Below are 19,322 nucleotides of genomic sequence, written 5' to 3' on the forward strand. Positions count from 1 at the left end.
TGCAATTCTTCACCCTTGAAAGGCAGCAATGAGAATATAATGAAACTCTCTTCATGTCTCCAATTAAACATCTTGTGACCAAACAAGAGAGGGGCAGGAGTGGAAATACCCAACCCAGTTAGGTAATTGCTGATAATCACAAAGCTCCTCTTGGTGCTTGAAAAGCTGCAGGCTGAGGGCTTAATACCTGCGCAGCTGCCTGGGGCTGCCCGGGACCAGTTATCTCATCCGCATTCTGCAGCCCTGCGCGAGGGTGAAGGGGAACCACCACCCTGCGTGCAGAAACACGGCCCTGCAGGGAGATAATGAGGTATCCGCCAGACGAAGAAAAGCCTTTGTACAAGAGCTGTGGGAGCGCAGGAAGGCTGGGACGTGCTTGTGTTGCCCGCTGCTGTTGCCCACCCATGGGGCTGCCAAGGGGCTCTGAGGGCTGCACGGCATGGCGGGGGCAGAGGTCAGCTCTAACAGTCCCTGCGGTTTAGGTCCAGCGGTATGTTTTGCAGACAGGCTGAGAAGCTATGGTCACAGATGATGACGTCTGCAGGAATTTGAACGGCTGGGGACCTCTGACACACCGTAGTGCTTTCCCAAGAAAGGTGAATGTGTTCAGGTATGTGTTTGCAGCCTGTGATGTTGCAATGTGCCACCTGGCTCTACAGAAAAGTAGGGCAACGCAGAGGGTTGCGGATCTGTATGAGCCTTGCAGCCAGCTGTGCTGCTGTACCAGGTACCAGCTGAAGAGCGAAACAGTAGTGTCCACTCTGTATCGTTAGAGTGAAGAAGTAAGTGAGAACATCTGAAGGAGCTCATTAGGAGGGTGCCTCACTGAAGTAATAACCGAGGATGTTTGACCAATCCAAATAATTTGTAGAGTTTTATCCAAACATTTTAGATCTTCAGACTGGGAACAGTATGCTCACCTAAGGTGGGAGTAACTCAGTAGGAGTTATTTACAGACATTCTGTAAATAAATACAGAAAATTACTCTAGATTTGTATCTTGCTTTTCGTAAGCATCTTCCCATTTTCTCTAACTGTAACAGTCACATTACAAGGAACCCCAGCTGTCCAGGACCCTTCTACAGCGCCCTTAAACATCTTTGTGAATCCTGAAGCAGAGCTGCTAAACTACACAGAGCCGAATGCCAAAAATATTACACTTTTGCATATGTAATTAAGAAACTAGGAGAAGGTGCCAGTCCTTCAGGCTCTGCTGATGCCATTCCGTGTGCAGGAGGCACACATGTCCGGCTGCTGCTGTTTTCACCAGTCAGTTGATCTGAGCAAGACAGGTATGACCGTTTTGTGGAGCACCTTTCTGCAGGGACTTTGTTCCCAGCCATTTTGCTCAATCACCCGAGGGCCGACATCTGTACCTTCATCCTTCTCATCCTCCTGCAGACTGTAGGCTCATCAGGGCAGGTTGGTGACTTGTCAGCCGTCCTATTTGAAATGAGACAGCAAATCTTCAGAAAGCCAGCAGTAACCCCTTCCCCATCATTTCTGACCGTTTCTGGCATGCCTGTGGCATTGAATGAGATACAATTGATCCGAGTGAGGGAAGGAAAAACATTGTCCTCTCCAGAGTGGTATTTTAGTGGCAATATGGAGGCAGGTCTAATCTTCTGTATAAATCAGTGTCGTTGTTAAGTAGATCCCTCTCACTGTGTTAATCTGTTAAATATCCTTTAGTCGAGCACAGAAACAATAGTACTTGGTGTCAGAGAAGATGAGAAAGTACCAAAAGTAATACTAAGGGGTGTTTTTTTTGTTGTTTTGCAGCATAAATCGTTTATCGCACAATTGGCGCTGAATTTTCTGTACATCTTAGAGACATTTCATTCACTCCTTTATCTGCAGAATTCCTTTAAAGTTTAACAACGCAGAACTAATTCTGATGACTCAGTAGCGCAAAAATTGTTATTTTAAATGCCGAAAAGGTATTTTCCCTGTGAATTTTCTAGCACTGAGGCAATGTTCTGAATGTTTTGACTGCTACTTTGTCTGACAATGTAAACAGACAGGAATGATTTAATGATTAACTCGTTATCCTTGATGCATGCCTTGATGTCTCATCTTGTTATTAACAGTTTGCCCATGTTTTGAAATATATATAATATGAAGCAGAGCTAATTTTGCTCTGGAATGCTCTTTAACACCATTCCACAACTTTTTCCACCCACTGGCTGAGCTTGGTCAGCGAAGATACTCTCTATTAACATCCCAGCAAGTCACTCCAGCACTTTCAGCTGTATAAAATTAAACCCACTAATAAGAAATTGTTCATCAAAGAACTTGAATATGTGCATAAGTCCATCCTTATTCAACCTACTATTTAAGCATATGCTTAACTTTAGTACGCACTTGCAAATTTTGTTTAAAGCAGCCAGACTCTATTTTGCTGGTTGGGTCTTTGAAGTACTTCCTTGCACCATATCCTGTTTCTGTCATCTTTGTTACCTGTCTATCATTGACACTTCCACACACATTCCTCCTCGAAAAGCCTTTTGCAGAAGACTGCAGCCTAATATAAGATCTTGGAAAAAACACATCTGTCTTTGAGCATGAGTGCCTTCTTGTTTTCCATACACACTGGAATGTCAAAAAATAACAAAACACTTCTGCCATCAGGGAGAATTTTCAATGCATTTTCACCCAAACTTTCAGTGTGATAATATTATTACGTGGTGTTATTTTTTTTCACGTCACATATATGAGATGATGTGTGTGCTGCCTATGAAGCACTGAGCCCGTTTTAAATATTAATTCAACACATTAGCATCCAAGCAGCTAAGTGGATAGGCAGCATTAACAGAGCCTACACTGTGAGTAACCCCAAAGAGCAGGAAAATCCTAAGAATCTCTTTTCCCAGTCCTTGGAAAAACATTTTTAAAATGCGTGCTCTGCTAGTATTGTATGAATTGATGCACCTGAAAGCAATCAGTATGTGAAAAATGGAAACTCTGGCATTAAAACAAGCAGTAAAATAATAATAAAAGCCATAATAGGCAAAGCCCTAACATACATATCCATTTCCAGCAGATGGTGGCGTTAGCAATTTCTCTGTGTGCTGCATTATCCTCCAGCGCAGAACTGCCCTGGTCGTGACGTCAGCTCTTTCACTTTACGTGAATTCAAACTGGTGAAACAAATAACAGTAGCACGGTTATTAGCACATTTCCTCCAGAAGCCACTAATAAAAAAATGCTTCCCCTGATATTTCCATTCTACAGGAACCAACTTCACAACTGTTACAGTAAGTCAGGCAAGTAAAATAAAAAAGAAATTACCTGGCTTGATTTAATTCCTATCTGGCAACTGCCAGGCAAAGGCCAGAAAGAAAATTAAAAAGGTAGAAAGATAAACACCACTGAATCGTTCAGGATGTGCAGCGTCTTCTCTCCAAATACATTGTGATTATCAGTTGTCAAAGCAGCACCTGCTCTTATTTTTGTGCTATTTCAGCTATGTCCTTCTCTTATACTGTTAGGATTTCCCCTCTATTTTTGATTCCTTATAACTTGGATTCTTTGATTCCCTATAACTTGGATTCATAAAAATGAGTCTTTTTTGCATCTGCTAAATACCTTGACAGAGAAGACAAGGTGCTGTAAGTCCTTCCCATGTGTAGACAGAAGCACTGCCCTTGAGGGTGGGATACGGGTCTGACAGAAGGAAACCAGTCTGCAGGATGCAGAATTCATTATTTTTATTTTCTCTTGTTTACATTGTGGAAAACTCGAAGTAAAAGCAAAAGCTACACAGGGAGTAAGCACCAGCCCCTCCATCCACAGATATCATTATCTGTAATTGAAATAAATGCATGACTATGAATATGCATATATTTATGTTTCCAAAGTTTGCTCAAACACCCTTGTTTGGAAAGCAGGATTCTCATATTCCAAAAGCCCTTTTCCGTGGCAGATATCAACATCTGCTGAAACGTGGAATCACTACAACTATCTTGATTTAAGATGAAACATGAAGTCTCAGCTACCTTTTGGCAAGAAACCATCAGAGACCTGGTATCTTTTAAAGGGCTTTGAAGGCACTTTAGCTTTGTGGGAACTTTAAAGGAATGTAAACTGTGCAGGAACTGTGGAAAACCACATTCGGTGCATCTTCTTCAGACACGCACTGTCTTCTCCAGCGTCAGGCTTGCACCCATGGGTACACACAGTATCCCTGACAGCTCTCCTCACCCATCCTGCCTGGTGCAGAAGGTCCCCTGCTCTGCCTGGGAGAGGGAGCTGGGGCAACGGCTGGGTGCGAAGCCCCTCTCTGGGCACGAGGGGCTGGGCAGGGGAGCAGAGGTGCTGAATGTGACTCCATGCCAGATTAACTCCAACTGAACCGCTCCTCTCTCCGCAGGTGGGAAGACAGTCTGTCACAGACAAAGCCTGATGAAAATGCATCTGGGGTAGCTGAGTGTTTGTGTTGCATTAGCTTCTGGCGCAGCCTCTACTGTATTTATTCTTCCACCCACCTACCTTCCACAGAATAGGGATGTATGCAGTCACCGATGTTATCACTGCCACGCTTTGATCCAGCTGGGATGTTAGGGCCTTCGGGAATTCCCCACGTTTGATAATTCCTGATAGTTACTTTTAAGAAAATACCAGCTGAAGGATGGGGAGGGATTCTTCAAATTCCAGAAAGTGAGTGAGTGGTGGAATTTATCAGGCATCCAAGCCAGATTTCCTTGGAAGGAACACATTTATTTTGAAGTGTCACATTTTCATTGTATTCAACGAGCAATATCACTTAAGGCCAAAGAAACCCAGTCGAACAGGACATTACTAGCATTTTTAATAAGCACAGGAGCCGGCCCTGATAAAAAAACATTATGAGACATATCTAAACTATGAATAGCTAAGGACCTGGTTTATCCCAAGTGGTAATTCATTACCCCTTTATGTTTAGCTTTCTAAATACCACCTCGAGAGAAACTTGACCCCAAAGAAATCTATTTCAGGAATGTGTGTGGCCCCCATCCCAGCAGACTGTGACTGTCTTACCACCTTTATTGTTTTTTTCTCACAACTCCCCTGCGAGGTAGGATCCAGCAATTACCCCTACTTTACAAAGAGCAAATTAAAAAACACTCATGTGTCTTGCTCCCATTAATATCTAAATTATGGCAGTAAAGCGTCTTTCCCAAGGCTGAGGAGGAAGTTGCGTGGCACAGCAGCTCATGAGACCAGGTACCCCGTGTGCTCTGCGCCTGCCCAAACCCAGGGGTAATTTTCTACTCACAGGGTGCGGCTTCCCACCTCGCAGTAGTAGCCAGGTTACAGGGCTGTCAGAAGGTGTGTGTGTTTGTTTGTTTTTCCATGGGTAGCATCAGGAGAAAATATCCATCATCTCCTGAGAGCAGAGGCATTCTTGAGTGAAAGTGTGGGCAGCTGCAATGTCACGCTGCGGATCTGGGGAGATGTTTGCTGTGGGTTGTGCTGAGGCTGTGTCCAGCTGGGCCCATGGCAGGTTTGAGCTTGCAAGATGTGGAGGATCTTGCTGTGGCTTTGTCTGGCTCTTTGGGAGAAAAAAACAGGGAAAAAAGTCAGCTTTACAGCTGCTTGTACCTGGTGTGTTGATTTTGTTGGATAGACACTTAAGCCCCAGATGAACTAATTCAAAAGATTTAAGACCCGAGAGGATCGTTAGGAAATCTGTTCTGACCCCCCAAGAAACTCAGGGCACTCTGCCTGTAATGCCGGGGTGAAGTCTCTGGTGGCACGGGTAGTTTGGGGTTTGTGTCTCCCCACCTGCCTTCGTGCTCCTGGCTGCTTTATGGACTTCCCTACATCCTGGAGTGTGGAACTGGACACGAGGGTAGGAAGACTGGGTTTATTCTGATAAAGACAATGTAGAAATAAGATAATCGGAAGAGTAGAAAGAGAAAAAAAATTTAAAAATACTGTGAATTTTAAAGGGCCTTTTTTCATGTCTTTCTTACCTTTGTTACCATAGGGTAACAGGTTCAGGAGCATTTAGTGCTGGTCTAAAGGCTTCCCTGAGAGTCAGTGCTTTTTTAAGGAGGGAAGTACATTCAAGCTATTGAAAATATTTATTCCTTCATACCTGGCAAACAAAATAGGGGTTGGAGACCCACCAGAGGGAATGGAGAGCAGGTGGTGGTAAAACAGGATGGAAGGATAGGTATGCACCAGTCATTTGGTGGTCATAGCCATACCAGCCGCCAATAACAGGAATATTTGCCTTTGCTACTTTGGTTATATTCACCATCAGCTCCTGCCTCACCTAGGAAATATGTCTGAGAAACTCCTTCTTCCCACCAGGGAGCAAACACCCATAGTCCTGTTCATTAGTGAAAAGAAAACAGAACCGTTTTACTTTGTGTACATATATTCCCACGCAATTTAAGCATTACCTGTTTATAATTGCTTGAGAAATGTTTTACAAGCATCTGCATCAGGTGAAACATCTTTATTGTGGGAGACTTTTGTGAGGAAACTTCATACATTGCTGATCACAGGCCCTGCTTTAAAGCCCACTGGAGTCCATGGGAGGGATGTGCCTTTCCCATGACTCCAACACCCTTTTAATCATGGCCACTATGTGAAAATGTCGTATGACACCCTGAAGTCTGCTCCTCCAAGGTGTGTTTTCTGTGTACGCTGGGCCAGATGCTCCCAGTCCCCCATCGTGTGTGGTGAATGTTCTGTGAGACACCCAAGAGCAGCCACATCCAGTGAGCAATGTGTGAGGTGGGCACAAGAGGTTGAACCTATGTACTCGCTGCAGTCATGAAGTAGCCCCTTCCAAATGTGTGCAAGGCATTTGAAAGTCCTGGAGCTCTTCGGATGGGCCTTGAGACATGGGGCACATTGGATTTGCACCTCTGTCCTTCTGCACAGAGCTGCAGCGGTGCTGTGGGTGGGTGGCCTCCTATCCTTTCCTCCTCCTCGGTGCTGCGTCTGAGGCAGGCCAGCCCCGGAGCCCGCAGGTCCACGCACGTGGGAGTGAGTTGGCAGTACCAGCCACCCTGCCAGCAGCTGGTGGCTCAGGTGCCTGGGTTTTCTGGGCTTCATACCCTTGCTCAAGCCTCTCATCTGCTCCCAGCCATTGAGAGAGAGCAGATCAGCCTCTGGTATAGGTGGTGGGGGATTTTTTCACTGGCATAGTTCACTGTGGAGCCCTGGTCCTGCTGCATCTGGAATAAAAGCGGGGTGGAGGAGCAGCTCATCTCCAGGATCGTGGCCTGGGTGCAGCAGAGTGCATGAGCCATTGCATGATTTTCCACTGTCTTGGAAACGTGAGAAGCTTTGAGGCTTTTCCCTAAAAAGCTAAAGCAGTGTCTGAAGCTGGGTGTGCCACTCACCTGGTGTAAATCACCGAGGATTTGCTGGTGAGGATAGCATCCATATCAAACACAGCAGCATATTTTTTGCAAACACTGCAAAACTCCTTTCCCCAACTGGAATTACTCATGCTAAGAAAATGTGTGATGTCCCCAGGACTGACTAATTCGGCATCCAGAGCTTCTAGCCCAGTATCTCTCCTGCCAGGACTTTTATATTATCAGTTCCATTCATTCCTACCAAAGGCTGATGGGGTGCGATAAAGCAGATGGCCAAAGTCCCAGACAAAGGCCAGGCAGAACAATTAATGACAAGCCGACAGCCCCACAAAGGGCATGGGCCCGGGATAATGCTGGCTCTGGAGGGCTGCTGACAATAACATAAAGCCGCTCCCCTCACAATGGGGAGATAAGATACAGTACTGTAATAGGAAAGCAATCATCGTAAAATGCCATCAATTATATATAAGCTGCAAACAGCGGGGGACTGATTAAATATGGCTCTGTTGATGCTTCAACATACCTTCACTGCGCTTTTTGCGTGGCTTCTCACGACAAGTCTGGTTGGGCACTGGAGCGGCTGAGGCTCCCTTACCCCAGTTCTTTCATCGGTTTTTGGCTCGTGAAATTACACTGAATAATATGCTTATTCAGGTTTTTATATCTGTGCACCTATTTTATTACCTTTTATAATGCATACAGAGTCGGATCAGCTTGCAGCAGAACAAAGCTAATTACACCTTTCATTACCTAAATATAGCATAATGACAGAGTGTCATTCAAGTGTGGCATTGAGCTGAGAAACTTCATGGCAGGCCAGGACAATGACAGAGGTTATTCAGCTCAACCTGAATTGCTGCTGGTGCAGTGAGAGTGGGGCAGGGTTAATAGTCAGGTCACTACATAAATTACAGTATCGAATTGAAATGGTGAACTGGTAACACTGCTCTCATCAGCCACTGTATCATCCAGAGTTAGTAACCTCCACAGCTAGCGTTAACCTTTTGCGTTCCTCTTGTTATTTATATGTGTCTGTATAGACGTAAAGTGTCTGTCAATAATCGTAAGACCTGAGGATGGAACGACCCGTTGACGTGCTCTGTAAGAAGTGCAGTAGTGCTACATTGCGTGCCAGACCATTCAGAGTTTGGATGGTGTGTAAGGATCATGTCTTGTTGGTGAGACAGGATGGTTGGTAGCCATTTCTAGCATCAGCTCCCAGTTCATTATGGTATTCTTGAAACTTGAAACTTGAAAGGTTCATACTCCTGGCATTTACCATCGCAGCAAATTCTCAGTCATGAGCTAGTCAGTGGACAAAGGCTTGAGGGGCTGAGCACACAAGTGAAAGTGGCGGTGTCGTCGCCATCCCCAGCCAGGTGTCCTTGCCCCCAACAGCCAGCTGGTAGCCACTGCCGCTGTAGTGAAACTCCAGATCAGCTGCTGCTGAAATCCCTACTGCTAGCTGAATTTCGCACGCAGAGACATGACAGAGTCTTCCTCTGACTTTGACTGGAAGCCACCTCCTTTACATCTCTGCTGTCCCTTAATGTCTCATGCAAACAGAGAAGGTGATTTGCTTTTATCTTACTTTTTTTTACATGTCTTTTAATAGGAGGCTTCCCTAGTTTTTAATAAAGTGATGGTGAGAGCAAAGGCCGGTAAAAAAAAGTGTTCATAAAAATTGTTATCAGAAAGCATTTAATTTCTGCCAAAGCAAGCAGATCACAGAAAGCTTCTGCTTTCCTTGGAGTGTTTCTGGTTTTCATCACAAGTAGAAAATGAGACATTTTAATTTGCAAATTTCTTCAGGAGTTGAAGAAAATTCATTCCAGTTTTCTTTGGTTCTTGCTGAGTATTCGTGCTGCAGTTAATGTTTTTTTCTTCCTTATCTTTTTGGCTGAAGAAAAAATATTTCTATCGCAAGTCATCCTTCCCCTCCCTAGTTTCTCCCTGAAAGGTGAAAGGCATTGCTGGGCTGTAATTCCACTGTAGCAGTACTGCTTATGTGAAAAATCGTTAGGGCCACAAACCTGCGATGGGAGGCACAGGAGATTGTCTTATGCCCTGGATGAATATCCCGCGGCCGTGAACAGAGACGTGATATCCAGTACTTCTGGAGCTCAGGCTGATACTGGTTTCATTTCTGAGCACAGTAAAAATGTAGCGTATTCTCTTTTGATGGACTGATAGCTTTTAACAGATTTGTTAGTTTGTGGTTTTCTTTGCACCAGTTGTAACATTAGTGTTGAAGTCGTCAGTTCCCTGTTCCTGTATTTCTAATGTACAAACACTTCACTTTACTAGGAGTTTTGCAGTGGCGGGAGGGGATATTTGAGTCAAAGGAGAGTTTGACTTGCTCAAGTAGATGCTCTGCTTCCACCTTCTCCCTTTGCAGAAATGTTGGTGGGGTGCTTCAAGGGTCACAAATAGAAATTGAACTCTTTTGAAATGCCCTTCAAAAGAATTTCCTTCAGTAAGCTGGAAGATAAAGTTTTCAGTGGCCACAGGGCTAAGCAGTATGTGACAATTATTAATATTGAAGTTGTGACCGCCTTTAGTGTGCATCAGAATAGTCCCATGACCACTGCTTACACTGAGATTTTGCTTCTCATGCAAGTTACATCTTCTTAGTTCTCCTTGACAGTTGTTTGTTCTTCCTCCTGCTTGGATCCCTCCGTATTACTCGGATAGCCCCTTTGCTAAGGGCTGCATACAAAGCAGCGCTGAGGTCAGTGCAAAGATCCTTGACTCTGAGGCAGTAGCACCAGCATCATGGCTGAAACTAAATTAAATATATTTTGCAGAAAACTGAAATCCAAGCAAGGTTCAAGGGAGCTGAGTGCTTTGAACAAGGTGGCAGGGAAAGTTTCTGATGGAATAAAAACTGAACTCAGTTTTCCAGAGCTGTGGATTAGCACCCCAGCAGCTGCTCACATCTGCAGGAGGTGCCAGGGCCCTATCTCTGACCTGATCCAGCACAAAGCGTTGCACAAATCTGTCTGCTGTCAGCTAAGTGCACATCTGGGTAGAGCTCCTCCCTGTCCATAGCACTGCAGCCCCCACCCTCCCTGAGCTGTTTGTTAGGCCCTAGGGAGGATCCAGCTTTAGGAAGGTAGGGGGTTATCTCCTTTGTTGACTGCTCTCTAAAAACCAGTGTTGTTTCTCATTCATTCACTCTGTGCTTCCTGAGTGCAGCAAAGAAAACCTTTATACGCATACTTACTTACATGTGAACTTTGAAATGGCTTCAGAAATGTCCTTGAATTATTAATTATCAGGCTAGACGCTTGGGCATATTTTTTTTTTTTTCTGGTATATCAAATTAAGAGGGTTATGCTCATCCCTCCTGCACATCTGTGAAGCTCACTGGGGTCAAGCCCTGTGTCCCTGTGAGTAGAGCAGGCACCCTGCAGCCAGGCTCCCCAGCTGGGGGGCTGCTCTGCTTGGCTCGGCTCTCCTCCGGCAGCGCAGGCAGCACGGGGAGTCCCGCCGGCTCTGGCCCTCGCGTGCTCCAGGGGCCGTTCATTCCCCTGTCTCCCTTTCAAACTGTTGACTGACTTTGCAGTCGCTCTTGTGAAAGTCTGGCTGGGTCAGGGGACGCTGGTGGGTTTGGCGGGTTTTCATACTCGGTCTCCGAGCTTTAAATCAGCAAGGGAATTCCCAGCGGTTCTGAAAGCACACATACACTTTTTTTCCCCCCTTCCTTTCCTCTTTTTTTCTTTCCTTGGTCTGCAAAAACGTGCTAGCCTCCTTTTTTCATTTCCCTTTCTGCTTTGGCCTTTATCTTTCCCCACTGTTGTAGTTGCATCCTCTGATGATAGCAGGAATGACCCCACGGGGTGACCCTGGAAGATTATTACATTAGCTGTAAATTTTGAACCCAGGCCAGCCAATACAGTAGGGATTGCGACTCCCATCCTTTAAGTGCAGGAGGATTAACGCTCGGGAACATAAGTACGTTAAACCACTCTACAGACACCAGCGACCATTCCTTTCTCTGCATATCTTTGTATTTCTGTCTTTAAGACCAGTTTGGGAATAGAGCTTTGCTATTTATGTTGAAGTGGTGAAGGGGAAGAAAAAGACAGCATTCATGACAGTCGGGGCAGAACTGCATTAAATAAAGCCTCCATCTTTCATTCTTAAGCTCAGCTCCAGGTCCTTGATGAAGACAGATTTTTCAATTAGATAGGCAATGTTTGTTCTAATATTTTATATATGAACCGCTCAGCTGACATCTTACCCAGATTTATGAAGGAAATAGAATACAAATGGGAGTTTTAATATAAATTTATTATTCAAATTTATCACATATTTCCGCAAATAAAAATTATGGTTGCCTCAAAGATCACATTTAAAAAAAAAACAGAAAGAAAGAAGTTGATAAAGTTTCTTTCCACCCAGTGAATAACAATATTGTAAGTTAAGAAAGATCTGTCATAATATAAATTACAACACACATGGAATACATTTCCCATTGAAGACAATATTTCTTTCTTATACAAATGTTGCGCTCCTTCATTGAACTGAAAGGAAGTTCAGGAAGGTTGGCAAAACAAAGTAACCCATTTTTAACACTATACAGAACAAAGTGTATTCTGCTGCCAATTACCCTTAACTGAAAATGACTGCAGCTTCTGGGAGACACAGCGAAGGGTCATGAGTGGTATAACTGGTCCCCAAAGAAAAAGAAATGTCAAGCGACATTCACACTTCAGCTATTTAAAGAAAAGGATGAAGAGAATTTAAGGGAATAAAAGGCCCTGCAATACCCATTTTTAGCCATGGGGAAATTACTGCAATTAATGCTAGACCATTTATAGCACATGTTTCCATACCTTTGCAGATGGCATACCCAATCTAGGAAGAGATTAATACTGCAGGATTTTTCATCTCCAGTCAGACTGAGAAGGAAATATAAGAAAACTTTTTTTTTTCCAAAATATGAAATGTTAAAATGAAAGATTTATATATTTTGGTTTCTATAAACCAAAACGTTTTAGCTTCCCTACTCAATTGTGGCATTGCCATGGTTTAGCTGCATTTCCAGCCTCCTATATTTCATCTAAGATTTTCCTGTTTTTCAGCCTTTTTTGACTGGAAAACAGTATGATATGTGAAAGGTGATCAAAACACATCAGAATACTTCCAATGTCTCTGCACTTCCCAGTGTGTGGGGGGGGGGGGGTGGGGGGGTGGGGAGTTGGAGAGTGGGAAGAGCATGAAAGATCCTAGTAATAATGTCAAAAACATTTGTATGTTCAGTGTTTCAAAAACTGAAAGAAAACACAAAATACCAAAGAATGTATTCCGACAGTCAAAATGTTTAATTGGGTTTCTGCTTTTCATTGAATTCTGTTCTAATACACACACACACATATTTATATATATATGAGTATTTACGAGTTGTTGCATCTGATGTATAGGTATTCCCATGAGAAACTTCAGCCAGCTCTACTCATATTGTGATGTTATTTGGTGCCACAATAAGCCAAACACCAAGCAGACACGTACAAAGACGAAAGGTCATATATTAATGGCTGATTACTTGTATAAAAATCAATGGTAAAGACTGGTGGGATATCCAAAGCGTTAGGGTAGCTAGCCCTGTTTGATTTCAATAGGATATGGCATCTCTGCAGGAGAGAGAATTTGTCTCACCTAAATTTATCCACCTGCAGAGGCTGATCCTCTGAGCCACATGGAAACTAGTCACCCTGGTGCTCCTGCTGTGGAGAAATGGGCATCAATTCTAAAACTGGTCAAATGAACCAGCCCCTAAAAAAACCCTTCTCTTGCTGGCCATGAAGTCCAGTTGGAAGGTGAACCCAGGTGCAGAGGTCTGCGCTGGGTGAGGTGGCTCCCACCTGGTTTTACTATCTATAATTAGCTGTATCAGCAGGCACTTAAATGAATTAACAGGCCCAAAGTTTCTGTCTCAAAGAGTACAGATTTTAGGTCGAGTGTTTTCTCTTTGTGGGTTTAGATGCATGCCTTTCAGTACCACTATAGGGGGAAAACCCATCCGAAGCTCCTGTGCCACATGTCTGGGTATTCCCTCTTCAGTGCTGCTAAGCCTGAAGGCCACCTTTCCTGGCTGTGCAGGGGGAGATTTTCAGAAGGCATCTAGGATCCTTCATGGGACTGAGTCTTTGAGCTTTTTATGCCACTTTTTTTCAGGTTTTAACTCTCCTGGTTCAGTTGGAGGAAACACTCAAAGCTCTGTGACAATCTGAGTACTAACTCCTACTGAGAGAACTGAAAGTGTTGTTTGAGAAGATTTTGAAAACCATATTTACCTTCAATTTGTAATTGTACTTGGTTGAACACCTTTAAAAACACCACCTGAAAATCTGGGCAGCACAGTGCTGGGCTGCGCTTAAATACCTGTAAACCCTGGGATGTGTGCTTAGCATAGAAGCACAACGCTATTCCTGGTGGAGTTCAGTGGTTTTAAATTAATTTCTACTGACTGCTACATTTTATCATGTATTTTTTTGTACAGGAACCACTTGTAATGTCAGTTGCACCCCTAAATCAGAGGACGCTATTGCTAAATCAATACACTGAGGTGTGATATGCAATGTGCGGCTGCAAAGCCAGACCTTCTGCCCTGAGATAACAACGCAGGAACAGCAGTGAGAGGATTAGAGAGAGATCTCTGAGCTGTTCGCTTTTATTCTGAGATGTGCTGTAAGGCATAGCAGCGAAATAGAGAAAGATTTAAAAAAAAAAAAAAAAAAAACCACCAAAAAAAACCACCAGGAAGGTTGACATATGTATTGCTGAGTCTTTTAGATGAGTCTTTTGGATGTCCAGTTGTTTTTGCTTATGCTGTTGCATGGCCTCGAGGGTTAAAGTCTTGGCTGAGAAATTGGAGGGCCTCTGTTCAGCTTAGATGGGGGATTCAGAGAGCTCCCAACGAACCAAGGAGGAGAATACCCTGGCAAGGAGGAGGGGAAGGGAAAGTGGGGGCTTCTTTTGCCTCTTGCACCTTCTACCCCCCTGACGCAGACGGAGCAGCAGCGCTTCACCAAGCACAGCTTCGCAGTGCCCAGGGATGAGGGAAAAGGGTTTTGTAACACTGTGCCCAGGGCACCCAGCCGGCAGGTAGGATTCCTGGCTTCTCATTCCAACTCCCAAGATTATTTTGCTTGGGTTTTGTTTTGTTTTGTTTTGTTTTGTTTTATCCCAAGATTGTTTATTGTAAAATACATAAACAGCCCTGGGAGAGCTCCCCACACGCAGCTGAGAGCTCTGACCACGGGAGGGTTGTGCAAAAGGCAGGGCATTCCCACCCGTGTCTGCCTGCACTTGGGAAAAAACAAGCCATCAACACTGACCCTCCCGAGAGGGCTCCAGGTCTGAAGTGCATGGAGGCACCTCCCTGGCTGCTCTGACTCAGGCGCCTTCGGCACACCAGTGGGGTGGCAGTTCACACACGTCTCTGTGCTTAGCACTTTCTGTTGACTAATGCCACAAATTTGCTGAGGCTGGAAGGACCGCTGGAGATCATCCTGGCTACCCCCTACTCTGAGCAGGGACAGTCAGAGCCCATTTCCCAGGGCTGTGTCCAGTCGGGGTTTGGATATCTGCATACATGGAGACTGCACAACCTCTCTGGGCAACCTGCTCCAGTGTCTGGCCACCCTCCGTGTTCCTCCCATGCCACCTGTCCCTACTCGCACCTCTTGTATGCTCCCCTTTTATGTCTTCATTTTGTCAGGAGCTCCATAGTCATCCAGGCAGGCTCCTGCTGTCTTTGCTTGCTTTTCAGATTGTTGGGACGGACCGTTCTTGGTTCTGGAGAAGGCAGTCCCTGAAAATCAACGAACTTTCCTGGACCCCTCTTCTTTCTGGGGCCAGACCTGCTATCCTCTCCTCCCACTCACAAGAGCAGCCACTTGTGTACCCTCCAGCAGCAGATCTTGTCGTCAAGGGTTACCTTACCTTCAAGGGTTACCACGAAACCATCACTGCTGAAAGAACAAAGCAGTTACCTCTTTTGACTAACTTCAATCCCCAAAAAATCAGGGTCGATGCAGTGGTTTTTAATCTCAAGAAGGATCTAATTTACTCCCGAACCACGTGACCATTAGGAACATATCTATCTTTGGGCCAAGCAGCCTTGAGCTTGCTTCACTGGGCTGGTGCCTCCACGCTTCAGTGGCAACTATTTGTCATTCAAACTAACTTAATGCTTGCATGTCTTATATTTGCCAGGCAAGACCGGTGGCTGAGGTTGGGCTGCAGGAGCTTCCCTGCGCCCGTCTCACTGCAGGGCAGGAGCGGTTTACTGCACTGGTTTGACTGCCAGCAAAGCCCTGGCTCTTGGAGAGCTGTATTTTACTAGTGCTGGATGAGTGGTCTTCAAAGCTGTGTGACATTATGTGTTTTGCCAGGCTGCTCATCTGCATGATTTCTTCAATGTCCATAAAATTCATTATCATTGTAGCTCTGGCTAATTAGGCCATAAATGTTCCAGCGTAGTCAATAAATTACCCTGGTCTTAGAGGACTTATCTTGTTGGGGTAATAAGTAGGCCTACGCGCTTTTTTTTTTTCTATTATAATAGTCAGACTGTTATTTATATGACTGGGACTGAACTATGCCTGAACTGTGAAAGAAGCACTACAATATAAATAAAGAGTATTTTACTGTCCAAAGACTTCAAACCTAGTTCAGAGCTGCCTAAACCATCTAATTTTGCTTACTCTCTGCTCCAAACAAGCAGAGGGTAGGCAGACAAAGTTTATCCAGAAATACTAATATATAGTGATCTACCGTACAGATAGACAGTGTTAGAGGTTCTGAGGCTATTTGGTATTTTGACAGGTCGGTGGGTAGAGAACAGCACGTTACAAGAGTTCTGGAGCTAAATAGGAACTGCTGAATTTTGTTCTGGAGCTATACCATGTATGTTTTAAATATATATATTTTGCTATGTCACCTGGGTTGATCTGTAACTAATTTGGTAGGAAAAGGAGTTTTGTTTCTAAAAATACACAGGAAAAAAATCTTGAGTGTTTTTAAAGTGGTTTGTTCTAAAGTTGACACTTGTTAAGTGGTTAAAATACAAACTCTGGTCAAATATGGAACACAATGGCACTTTTTTCTTTGAAAATAGGCACTTCCAGGCAATTCTGTTAATGTTTTAGTACTTTAATGGGAGGTCATTTTAAAAGGTTTCTATGCTTGCATTTGTGTAAAAACAGCATTTTAAAGGGAGTTTCTCTGAGATATCCAAGGTGTGCTCCAAAGCCCTAATCCAGATGCGTGCCTAGGGAAGCACACAGCAAGGGAGGCAAGTCTCCTGTGGTGCCCTGGCTCGTTTGCTGCTCTCATTAGAAACATCTGCACTTACTATGCAAAGAGTCACCCATGCACCCACCCACACACCACAGGTGCAGGGCACTCACCTCCACGCAAAATAGTGTTTAAGAAAAAGCCATAGCAACCAGCTATATTGCTGTGCCTTTAGGACAAATGTCTGGGGTTTAACCCAGCAGAACAAATGAACCTAACTAGGAGATTTGGTGTTTATTTAGCAGCTGATCTCAGAGTAGTTGAGAAATCATCAGCAAAAGCATGTGCATAGTTAACTTCTACAGGTGGCACAGTTTAAGGCAATTTATTAGCCCATGACCGGAGGGAACCCTGGGAGTTTGTGCCACTGATAAGACCACCTGCAGCAGTTGTAACCATTTCTTTTCTTTGCTTCTGTAGGGGGACTGAAGACCTGCCCTGTGCCTAAAACCAAAGTGTAGAACAGCTACTGAAACTGAAGGTATTGTGCTGCAGCAGGGATAGCATGAGCTTTTGTGTGAGGTACAATGTTGTTGCCATGTTTAAGGCTCAGTGAAGGATAAAGCTGGGGTGACACAACCTTGGCATGTGCAATCCTGTAACATCTCAGTCTAAGTGGCAAATTAATAGTGTGAAGAGAATTAGTTTTTTGGGGTTTTCTTGTATTTTTTTTTTGGTCTGTGTTGCTGTCTTCACCAAGCGTTTTAGCTCAGCAGCTGCAAGAAGCTCGGGGGGGTTCAGGGTACGTGGAGTCCACGTTGGAGTGTGGCCCACCATGATTGTAGGCTTTTAAGTAATATTGTATAACTGAGAGGCTTGTGTAGATAAAGCATTCAACAAAGTGTTCCTGGGATGTAGCAGAATTGCACACTACAGGTTTATTAAAATATTTGCCTAGTTCTGTGTCTTAAATACAGGAATATTGACATATGTTGCTTGTCTGAGGAATATTCTCCGCTCTGCATGCAAAAATAATGCAGAGAGATGGGTTTTATAGTGGATGCAGGTCTGAGCCTTGAGTTACTTCCCTACCTAGCAAAAACTGTGATGAGACAATGTAAAGGGAGTTGGGGGGGCTGGAGTTTGCTCATTTCTATCAGCAGTTCCTGCTTTGGCCTCAGACAAGTTGTTCTCTACTCTGTGTTTTATTTCTCCATTGGTAAGATGGTGACAGTGGTGCTTCCTTCCCTGCTTGTCTGCTTTAGGTGGTGAGGTGGTAATGTTACTCGTTACCTAGTGTTTTCTTTGCAGCATCATGTTGAGTACTCACACCTGTGCTCTAGGCACAAGTAACTGCAGGTCTCCTTGCCACCTGCTGGGAATTACCACTGTCCCTTTAACTTCATTTTTAAAGGTTGAAAAAAATGTAGTCTGTGGGAATATTCATGTGGGGTTTTGTTTTGCTCTTAAAAAAATATATTTTAAAACAGCTCAACCATTGCTTTCTCAAGTGCTTCCTCTCTTTTCTCTCCCTCATCCTGAAAAATTCACCCCAGGCTAAACAAGAGTGGAAAACAGAAGACTGAAAGGGAATGTTTCACAAGGCGAGAGCAGGAGTATCATGGAAAGTTTTGTTGTGGTGTGTGTTTTTTTTAAATTGGAACTCCAAAGCATACATCTTTTGTTGTTGTGTGCATTGTTGTTTTGCAATTATGAGCACTATCTTTGCAACCAGGATGCCTTGCAGTTGCACAAAACTTGTGCCGTGATATGTCCAGGCCAAAAGCTACAGGGGAAACTGCATTCAGCCATACTCAAAATGTTTCCTGTGTCATTACCTCTTAGCTGGGTGCTTCTTTATCCTCGTGTTAGGAGAGGATTGATGTGTGTAGTTTGAGACTTGTGTTGATTTTTTTGTGAGTGTTCTGTTGGTTTGGTGCAAGAAGCTAAGGAAAAGATTCATAAACACGCAGAGCTCTGCTAACAGTACTGAGGAGAATCCACCTCTGGCTTGCTCAGGCAGGGGTGAAGGAAACTGATGTGTTATGTGCCATCACTTTTCCTGGGTCTAGAAGTGCTAAGGTGTTACTAGTGCAATTCAGCAACCTTCCTTTTCTCAAATACTAACTATTTTTAGTTCAAAGAGCACAAGACTGTTCCTGAACAGTGAAATTCTTCTAGCACACTGGAACATGTTTTCTGGTCATACATATTAGCATTCCAGCATCTCTTGCCTTGCAAGATGATTTCTGCATGTTCTTGCCTGTGCGTGTGTGTGTTGGACTAAGGTGATTATACATTAAGCTGGTCTTAGGAGTTGTTGATTATAAACACGCAGAGCTTTTTTGACTTCAGGCCTCAACACTACAAAAGAAGTCAGGTTTGGAGAAAATCATTTGAGCAATGTAAATTCACCAAGGCAGATTTTACAGGTGGGGCTTTTAATTATTTGTAAACAAAAACAGGCGGTGTATCTCTGCTGAAGTATGCATCAAGTAGCAAGGATTCTTCTGTGGTTGTGCAGTTGGTGATATTTAAATAGCTATGACTTCTGGTAACTAAAAAGAATCTATTTTCTCAAAGCAAAGTCTGGATTCTTCAATGAGAGACCAGGTCATGGCTCATTCAAGGTTTGCTGTTGTTTTCTCCAAGAAGTTGTAGGTGTGACTTTTATCACACTTAAGAACAAGGAAGACTTACCGGGGATATGTTTAATGTTCTCCATTCCTGTGATGTGAACAATGAGACTTAT

At 44.0% G+C, this 19,322-nt stretch overlaps 1 long non-coding RNA gene across 1 annotated transcript in view; it reads left to right on the plus strand.

Moving 5' to 3' along the window:
* LOC130157343 (uncharacterized) overlaps positions 1-19,322 on the plus strand; it is a 365,996-nt gene that overhangs the window by 243,155 nt on the left and 103,519 nt on the right. The window contains exon 5 of the long non-coding RNA XR_008824814.1: positions 17,051-17,111. This is a non-coding gene — a long non-coding RNA (uncharacterized LOC130157343). The remainder of the gene's footprint in view (positions 1-17,050; positions 17,112-19,322) is intronic.

This window comes from Falco biarmicus, chromosome 12 (genome assembly GCF_023638135.1).
Source record: "Falco biarmicus isolate bFalBia1 chromosome 12, bFalBia1.pri, whole genome shotgun sequence".
In the NCBI taxonomy this organism is placed as follows: Eukaryota; Metazoa; Chordata; class Aves; order Falconiformes; family Falconidae; genus Falco; species Falco biarmicus.